Genomic DNA, 10010 nt, shown 5'->3' on the forward strand with positions numbered 1-10010 from the left:
CAGATTGTGGCAGGATTAGGTCCGTAAGTTTGACATATTTTTTAATAAGAAGACAACAACTTCCTTAAAAAATCAAATTATTCGCTCTACAGCATTGCCTTGGCGTTCTCGATTGCGAGATTCCTACTCGAAACTAAGTGTCCGAAGGCTTGATTGTTGAGGCAATTGCAAACCTCTTTCTACACCTTAGCTTCAATCCACCCCGGGATTCAAACTGACGACCTTTGGATTGTTAGTCCAACTGACTACCAGCGACTCCACCGGACAGGACCCAGGGAGAAGACTCCTACACCTGGACTGAGCTATCGACCTAACCCTCTAGGTTAGACCGGGGCCAACATTTACTTCCCCGTCCGACGGAAGGCGTGATCAGACAAATCTCGTCTCGAAAAATGCCACCGGGACCGTCTGGGATCGAACCCAGGCCGACTGGGTGAGAGGCACAACAACTTCCTTAGTTGCTGTGAATCCTTGAAGACATGAAAAAAAGTCTTACTTTGATGTTAATTCTTTTTAAGAGCATATATATCATTGGGTATGAAAATAAATAACTCAAGGTCATTTTTTTATATTTTTCAGTTATTTCAAACTTTATTGAGGGCTTTCCTGATCGATTTGGTAATTTGAGTCGTTTTTGAAATGAACATTTTATGTTAACACGGCCCAGAACCTATATTTTCCCTTTCAATTTACTTATTGGACCAAGCTATAAATTTTTGCAAAAAGGTGTTTTTGAAAAAAAAAACTACATTGCGGTCATTTTGGTTGAAAACGGTTTTTATGAGCTGTAATTGAACGTCAAATTTATTTTAAATTGGATTATTTAAAAATTTCTACTTGAATAGATTTCTTTGAGTAAAAATATTGAAGATTTTTTCTAAATTCATTTTATTTCATTAAATAGGAAAACTTGTTGACTTTTGCTCGAGACATGGTTGCAATTTCCACTGTGTTAGAATCCCACAATGCACAATGCTAATATGTCAACAATAGATACACGATTGAGTTTAATGGTTTTCCCCTATTATTGCCTATTTTATTTGCATCGAAAAAAATTTAAGTGAGGGACTTAATTTGAACTAAAGAGTTATTTTTAAGTATTTTTTTCTGATCTATTTAAGTAAATACATTTTTTTATTTATTTAATCATTTTCATGGATGGGCAAACATTGGCATTATGTTTTTGAGGCTGAAAATGGAAGTTTTTCTAAAAAAAAAAACTCCCAAATGACTGAAACTTAAAAATCGCAGAAGTTGTTTTCGATTGCAAATTTGACCTTAGCTTAAAAAAAAAAATATCAAAAAATGTTATACCGCAATGTCTATTTCTTTTCTCAAAAAGTCCTTAATTGTACTAACAACTTTGCGGAAGACACCAAATCAATTAAAAAATATTTCTCACGATGATAAAACATCAAGGGCCATATAACATGTTTTTTTTTACAGAATTTGAGTGTTTTTAATTAAAAATTTCATGCATATTTAAGGTGAACTCTGTTTTTGATTCCACAATCCTTCTCAAGAGAAATTAATTTTGCAAATATTTTGTTTTATTTTTTCGTTACATCTTGTTGTTTTTGAATGTTATGGCCATTTGATTTGCCTTTGTTGTTTTGATGTTTTTGGTTTTCATGTAAAAATATCAAACAAATCCAAAATATGACCAAAACGCGATATTTTGACACTTTGACTCAATTCTGAGGGAATATTTAGATTCAGCGGACAAATATATGGAAAAACACACATTTTTTTTCCCTTGAAAATTAGACATTTTTAAATGTAGATATCTTGAGTTTAAAGAAAACACTCTTTAGATTTTTTCAGTGCAAAATCTTCTCTTTCGAATGCAAACTGGCCAAGGTTGAAAGAAAATCCCTTCTAGCGAAAATGATTGCCTGAAGGAAGGCCCTCTGAGTGTGCTTTGATCTCGTTTTTCCTGACTGCTACTTGATCGTTGAGTGTGGCAGGGACGATTAAAAATTTAAATGATTGGGTTTAGTCGCCAACTTGCTGCGATCAAAATCCAATCTTCCCCCTTTACCACCAGCAGTCATGGGTTGTTACAATCATTGATTGAACCCTTGACGAATGACAGCTAGTCGTGGCAATTTGAGAATCAAGACTATTCTCAGCAGTCTTATTCGTTAGGTGTTACAGGCAGCGATTAATCGCTAATTTAATCATAGTCGTCGGATTTTCAACACTGAAACTGGCGCTTTTGACATGTCAAAAAATTAAAATATTTGTTTTTTAGAGCTCTAAGAGTACCCCTGAAATCACTTTTCTCTAAAACTCAACCCTGAATTGCTGCGTTTGAAAAACTGATTTTTGAAATTTGCTCAGACGCTTTCTCTAAATTTTGTCGTAGCAGGCGTAGATTGCTAGATAAAATGTTGGTGTCTTGGACAACCATGTTTGGACAACTTTCTAGAAAACCAAAACTATTCCTGAAAAGTAAGATGCTTAGAATCACTCTAATTGTGAACCACCCTAATTTTCAACCAAATCGAAAGCTGACCCTTTCCATTTGCAACATTTCTTCTGAAGACACCAAAGCTCCTAAACTTCACTCTTTTTTCGGAAAATCCATTTTCCAATTAATTTTTCGATCTGGATCACAAAAAACCCGTTGAGGCCCGAGCCTAAAATTGATTAAAAAAATGTTTTTTATTCAAAAACGACTTTTTTAAATTGCTAATGGGTCATTCTCCGCCAACTCACACAGCAGTTGCCCCGACCCCTCTTCGATTTGCGTGAAACTTTGTCCTAAGGGGTAACTTTTGTCCCTGATCACGAATCCGAGGCCCGTTTTTTTGATATCTCGTGACGGAGGGGCGGTACGACCCCTTCCATTTTTGAACATGCGAAAAAAAGGTGTTTTTCAATAATTTGCAGTCTGAAACGGTGATGAGATGGAAATTTTGTGTCAAAAGGACTTTTATGTAAGATTGGATGCACGATTTGATGGCGTACTTAAAAGTTCCCATAAAATTACAAGTTCCAATTCTTTTTGCAGTTGAGTAACGGAAAATGACAATGGTTTTCAAACTTTTTAAATATTTTTTTGATGAAAAATACGTTTTTTTTATTTTGAGTGCGCCTTAAAATAGGGCGTCCAATTTTACATAAAAGTCCTTTTGACACCAAATTTTTGTCTCATCACCGTTTCAGGCTGCAATTTATTGAAAAACACCTCTTTTTTCGCATGTTCATAAATTAAAGGGATCGTACCGCCCCTCCGTCACGAGATATCAAAAAACGGACCTCGCATTCGTGACTGGGGACAAAAGTTACCCCTTAGGACAAAGTTTCACGCAAATCGAAGAGGGGTCGGTTACCCATTTATTGTTAAGAACGCGGAAAAAAGTCAATTCTCAAAATCGTGAATTGTGTTCATGAATTTGAGAACCATGAAGTAATATATTCGGGTTTATAGTGCAAATGCACCATACTCATGAATATGTTCCTTTGTGGTTCTTAAATTCATGAACACAATTCACGATTCCTGGGATTGATTTTTTTTCTGTGAAGATATTTGTTTTTCGTTTGCAAAATTCAAAAATAAAGTTTCAGTAAATCTATGTTTCATGATTTTTATCACTCTTTTTTTCGAAAAAAAATATTCTTTTGCACTCTATTTGAATAAAAATCTATTCAAGTATGACACAAACGGCTAACGCATCCCGGAACGGGTGGTCACTCCTCTCGGGAAGCAATTTGCGCGTTTGATGGCTGACTGATTGTTACATTGAGCGAAATTGGATTATTCCAGCCGGAGACACTAATGGCCATTGGCGCGGGAGGGAGGGATCCCAACTAGTAGCAATGATTTGTTGCCAATTGATGGGTTCGAGCCGAGTGTGGCCGAGGTGCGTTCTGTATTGTGTGGGTGAATGCAAAATGTAGGCCGCTGCTAGTCACAATTTAGTGAATTATAGGAATTCCGTGCGGCCAACAATGTTGCGCATTAATTAAATTCCTGTTTTATGCTTCCTGGAGTCTTGTTGCGACGCAGCGCGCTGGAATATCTAATAATCGATTTGCAATTAAAGCTCTTGCGGTCGCGGGACTTTTCGTTTGGTTACGCAAACAATTATCGATGAAATTTGTTTCACAATAGCCAATGGCTTTCGCATGGCTGAGTTTCAAATAAAACAATTAATTATTGCGAGCATTTACATTAATGAGTATTACATTGCATTTTGTGGGAGCATTCGAAGTTGGTTTTCAAATCCATTACAGTGAGTTCAGTTCAGTTGCAGAACTGTAGGAAATGGAGTTTATACAATTTGAAAGGTTTAAATAAAGTTAAAGAATAATGAAATATTTGCATCATAACTTTTGCATCATGATCTGAACAACCACATTCAGGGAAAACAAGCAAATAGTATTCAGCCAACACGAACAGTCTCTCACCTGGCTCCAAAAGGATGAATGTTCAACTTTTCAAGGGGGTGTTTCCTCCCTTTTTTTTCTCTGCACTGTCGAACTTTTCAACAATCCGACCAAAAAGCACTCGTCCCGATACTCGATACCCATGAAAAACGGCAACGCTACCTTACATTGACAAACAAAGTTGGGCGCAAAAAAACAGCCCAAAACAGGTTTCAATCCACCTAGCAGTGAGTGAGGTCTTGCTCTCACTTTAAATGAAAACCGATTTCCTCACCTTCAAAAAGAAAAATCTACAGTTTGAGTATGATCAAATTTGATCAAATTTGAGCAGGCAACTCTTCCTATTTTTTTTTGTCGAAGCTGGAAACATGATCGCTTTTAACGTTTCTTTTTGCGCCCCCCGATGTAGGCAACCCCGCAGCATGGTACACCACTTCTTACAAGCGGAACATACATTCAGGCGCATCGTGTTTAGAGTGCGGAAAAGCTGCTTCCACTTTCGGGTTTCCGGCACTCAATTATTGCGAAAATATTTTTTCGGGTGCTTTTTTTGAGTGAATTTGTTCTCGACTATGTCTATATGAAATTTTCAAATTTAGAGCGCACTTTAAACAATAACGCGGTAAATTAAGCTTGCGAAACTTTTCATCCCACTGCAGCTTCAAATTCTCGGCGGGAAATTAATCACATGTTTATTGTTGGAGAGACGAAAAACTAACGCGCGCGCAGCACACAACTTTGTCGTCAGTTGAATTCATATTTTCGAAAGCTTCAAAATTTGGGCAGCCCAAAAAGTCGCTCCCACGACGATGGCGGGCGAATGCTACTCGCCATACACGCGGTGGCGGTAATAAAACATAATCTAACTCTGGCGAAAAGTTTTCGTATATTTTGATTAATTTAGTTTCTCGCTGTTGCTCTATTTTTGAGAGCTTCATTTGGGACGTTTTGGGGACACTTTTAAAATAAAAATTCATTTCAATCATTTGCGAAAAAGTTGGATTTTCATTTTCATTTCCTACCAGTTTGTTATTGACCACGAAATACAAAAATATTTTAATAACTAACGCTCTTCTAAAATGTCACACTCGAGTGCAACTGGCTCTATACTACAACATTTCAATCAGTAAAGTGTTTTAAAATGCATTTTTCAAAATATCTAAGTTTCGACGAAAAATGTTTTGCCTTCCTCACCTCACAGAGGCAAGGCTCTAAAATTACTCGAAAAATGAACATCTTAATATAACCTCCTAGACCCACCTTCACGTATGAAAATCGATTCAGAATCAAATTCTGAGCAAATATCTGTGCGTGTGTATGTCTGTAATTGAAAAAAAATGAACTCCATTATCTCTGGGCTGGCTGAACCGATTTGGACCGTTCTCATAAGACCCTAGTCAAAAGTACTTCAAAAGCTATGCTTAAAAACAAATTTGTCGAAAGTCCGGAAGGTTGTGAAAAGCTTGTTTTTTTTTGTAAGAAGCCCGACTGGAAAGGTATTCTAAAGACCTTTCCAATGAGCTCAAAATACTGAGGATCTGATACCTAGCAGCCGCTTTAAAAGACCATCCAAGTGAGCCTAAAACATCAAAGATCTGGAAACCCTATCAAATGTAATGAGCACTTAAGTGCTCTTTGTACCATTTTTGGAGGCCGGATCTAGGATGATTTGATGGAAATGATGGTCGGGTCTAATATGCGACCCATCGTTAGTTGAACAATTGAAAGACATTTCACATGAGAGCAATTCCAGCCCAAAACAGGAATTTTTCAGGTACTTTTTTCTCGACCCTCTCCGATTTCAATGAAACTTTGTAGACATGTTAACCTACGCTTATATAAGCCATTTTTGTGTATATGGAGCCAGTTCCACACGATAATGACATTTGAGAAGGGCGTAAGTGTTTTAAATATTTTTGTAATTCGGAATTTAAATATTTCTGTATTTCGAAGCCGTTGCATCGTATCAAAAAGTGGTCAAAGACAAACTTGTAGGAAATTTGACGGGCTTTCCGAAAAAAATACACTGAAAGAAAAAAACACTCAACTTTTATGAGATTTTTTGATTTTTTAGTTTAAAAGTCAAATTTGAGGGGGAGCCCACGATTTTTTTTCGTTCAAATTTTTTGTGAAGATAGCCTAAGATGTTACAAAAAGACTCACGAAAAATGCAGGATGGAGCAACTCACCTAAAAAAATACAAAAATCATTTACTGAAACTGTTTTTTTGAAAAGTGCTCTAAACGTCAAAATTTTCAAAAACCGAATACGGGAATCGATTCCCCAGACAATTTTACATAAAAGTCTCCATATTGACCATTGTCCTAAGTCCAATCCATGTGAAGTTACAGCGGTTTTAAAAATAAAAATGTTGAAAAAATAGGTTTTTTAGTGGTTTTTGGCAATTTCTCTATGACAGACTTGATTTTTCAGTCTCGAAAATATTTTTACCGAAAAGCTCGTCCAATTTCCCATAAGTTTGTCTTTGACCACATTTCAATTGGATGTATGAGCTTACAGATATAAGCTAATTACATTGCTCATAACTGAAAACATAATATTTTTTCAGTGTAGTATAGTAACCTGGATAGTAAATTAGCTTATATCTGTAAGCCCATACATCCAATTGAAATGTGGTCAAAGACAAACTTATGGGAAATTGGACGAGCTTTCTGATAAAAATATTCACGAGACTGAAAAATCAAGTCTGTCATATAGAAATTGCCAAAAACCACTAAAAAACCTATTTTTTCAACATTTTTATTTTTAAAATCGCTGTATCTTCACAAGGATTGGAGATAGGACAATGGTCAATATGGAGACTTTTATGTAAAATTGTCTGGGGAATCGATTCCCGTATTCGGTTTTTGAAAATTTTGACGTTTAGAGCACTTTTCAAAAAAACAGTTTCAGTAAATGATTTTTGTATTTTTTTAGGTGAGTTGCTCCATCCTGCATTTTTCGTGAGTCTTTTTGTAACATCTTAGGCTATCTTCACAAAAATTTTGAACGAAAAAAAATCGTGGGCTCCCCCTCAAATTTGACTTTTAAACTTAAAAATCAAAAAATCTCATAAAAGTTGAGTGTTTTTTTCTTTCAGTGTATTTTTTTCGGAAAGCCCGTCAAATTTCCTACAAGTTTGTCTTCGACCACTTTTTGAAACGATGCAACGGCTTCGAAATACAGAAATATTTAAATTCCGAATTACAAAAATATTTAAAACACTTACGCCCTTCTCAAATGTCACAATCGAGTGAAACTGGCTCTATATACACAAAAATTGCTTATATAAGCGTAGAATAACATGTCTACAAAGTTTCATTGAAATCGGAGAGGGTCGGGTACAACCGATTCCCTATTTGGCATGGAATTGCTCATGAGCCTAACAAATTGAAGATCTGATAATCTTATCAAAAGTTATGGGTAGAGGGTGACGATTCTCGAGATTTTGAATTTCCCGGGAATCGAGAGTTGAATTTGGACATTTCCCGGGAATTCCCGGGACCCGGGAGTTTTTTTTTTTTAGTATGCCAATAGTGCTAACAATTTAAAAGGGAAAGGTCATAAATTTGTTTCTTTTCAATGAATTCAGCTACAATTCATTCATACTTATTAAAAGAAACGTTTTATTTAAATAGTCTCATTATTTCAAGGAACTATTTCAAGCTTTAGATTTTTTTTCTGAATCTGCAAATACAAGATCGGGTTCTGAGTTTTTTGGGACTCAAAATTTAAGTTTTAAATGTTTACGAGTCTTAATTCGCACAGAGTGATTTTTCAAAAGTTGCACAAGCTTGTTGCATGAACTTGTTATTAGATTTTTGTGAAGTAAAAAAATTACAAATATATTATTTCCCAGTATCGGGATTTCTGCAATATGATACATAACAAATACATAACTGAAAATATTCATTGAAGAAATATTTACATTTATTAGGAAAACCTGATTGTTCACGATTGGCGGACCTTAACAAAGATTAAGACAATCTTTACAAATTGCCAGAGATTTTTCTTCCAAAATATATTGAGGTTGATGCGAAACACCATATGACTAATTGACATCAGGAGAGAGGATATGGAAATTGAACTTTTTGCAAAGGGTTTTCCCTAATACAAATAAAAAGCTTTATAATTCATTTCTGGGATGTAACTGCTAAGTATGCTTTAAGGTAAATTTTAGGGTTTACATTTTTTGGGCTCTTCTCAATTATAGTTATTGGAACATTCGACAAGTTAACATCCAATGTTTTAAACCATTTCGAATTTTTCGAATGTTTTTCTGATTAGTTTATAAAATTTTGCTTTGATATTTATAAGTATAAAATTTCCCGGGACTCTCGACCAAATTTCCCGGGAATCGAGAGGTCCAAAAATGGTCGATTTCCCGGGAAATTTTTCCCGGGAATTCCCGCTCGTCACCCTCTAGTTATGGGCACTTAAGTGATATTTAAGTAGTTTTCAGAATCCGGATCTCAGATTTTTTTTTTGTAGAAAATGATGTCAGGATCAATCATGCGATCAATCATTTAAAATTTATTGACAGTACCACAACTGTAACTTTGAATAAAACATTTTTTGATTGCAGTTTTCAGCCTAAACAGCAAAAACCCCAATCAAATGAAACATTCGTGAATTGTATTTTTTTGAAGATAATTTTATTGAATAAAAGCAGATTTTAATTTCTCAATGTTATTTGTTACAAGCCATAACTTCATTACTTAAAATTTCTTTAAATTATTGTTGGTTGAGTTTTTGATTTTTTCATGATTTTGTTTTCTCTTACTTAAAAAAATAATCAAGAACATTGAGAGGAAAAATAAAAACTAACTTAATCCACCTATGTGGTTGGTGCCTTCCTCACTTTTTACCAACGATGGGTCGGATGATTAATCCGGACATAGTTTATATGCATTCAAGTGAGATCCGGCATCAAAATTCCAGCACCCGATTCGCAACTTTGACACTTTTTTATACGTACCTTTTGAACTACTTATCGGATCTTCAAAAAATTCAATAGTGCAGTATGGGGCACCAAACCGGACTGAATGCAACTTGTTTTAACTAAAATCGGATCAGCCAGTGCCGAGAAAACTTGGCAAGAATTTTGAGCACCAAGGGAATACGCACACACATACACACACACACACACACACACACACACACACACACACACACACACACACACACACACACACACACACACACACACAGACATTTGTTCAGTTTTCGATTCAGAGTCGATAGGTATACATTAGAGTGCCCAGAAAAAATGACCCCCTGCTCCTCAAGCAAAAATTGGTTTTTTGGGTTATTTTTAGCATCTGTGTAAATTTTGAGCGAAATTGGTTGAGATTAACCCATTGATACCCGAGCCTAAAGTTGGTGAAAAAAATGTTTTTCATACAAAAATAACTTTTTTAAATCGCTAATAACTTTTCAGGATCGAGTTTTACAGCTTTGGTGTGTTCTACAAAGTTGTTAAGCATTAAATTTTCAATAAGAATCTCATGTTTGGGAATATTTGTATGGAAGTAGCGCACCGTGCAGACCAAACTGTAAGAAAATTGGGTTTTCCATACATTTTTTCGATTTTTCCCATACAAACTTCACCTTCG

Source organism: Culex pipiens, chromosome 1 (genome assembly GCF_016801865.2).
Source record: "Culex pipiens pallens isolate TS chromosome 1, TS_CPP_V2, whole genome shotgun sequence".
Taxonomy (NCBI): domain Eukaryota; kingdom Metazoa; phylum Arthropoda; class Insecta; order Diptera; family Culicidae; genus Culex; species Culex pipiens.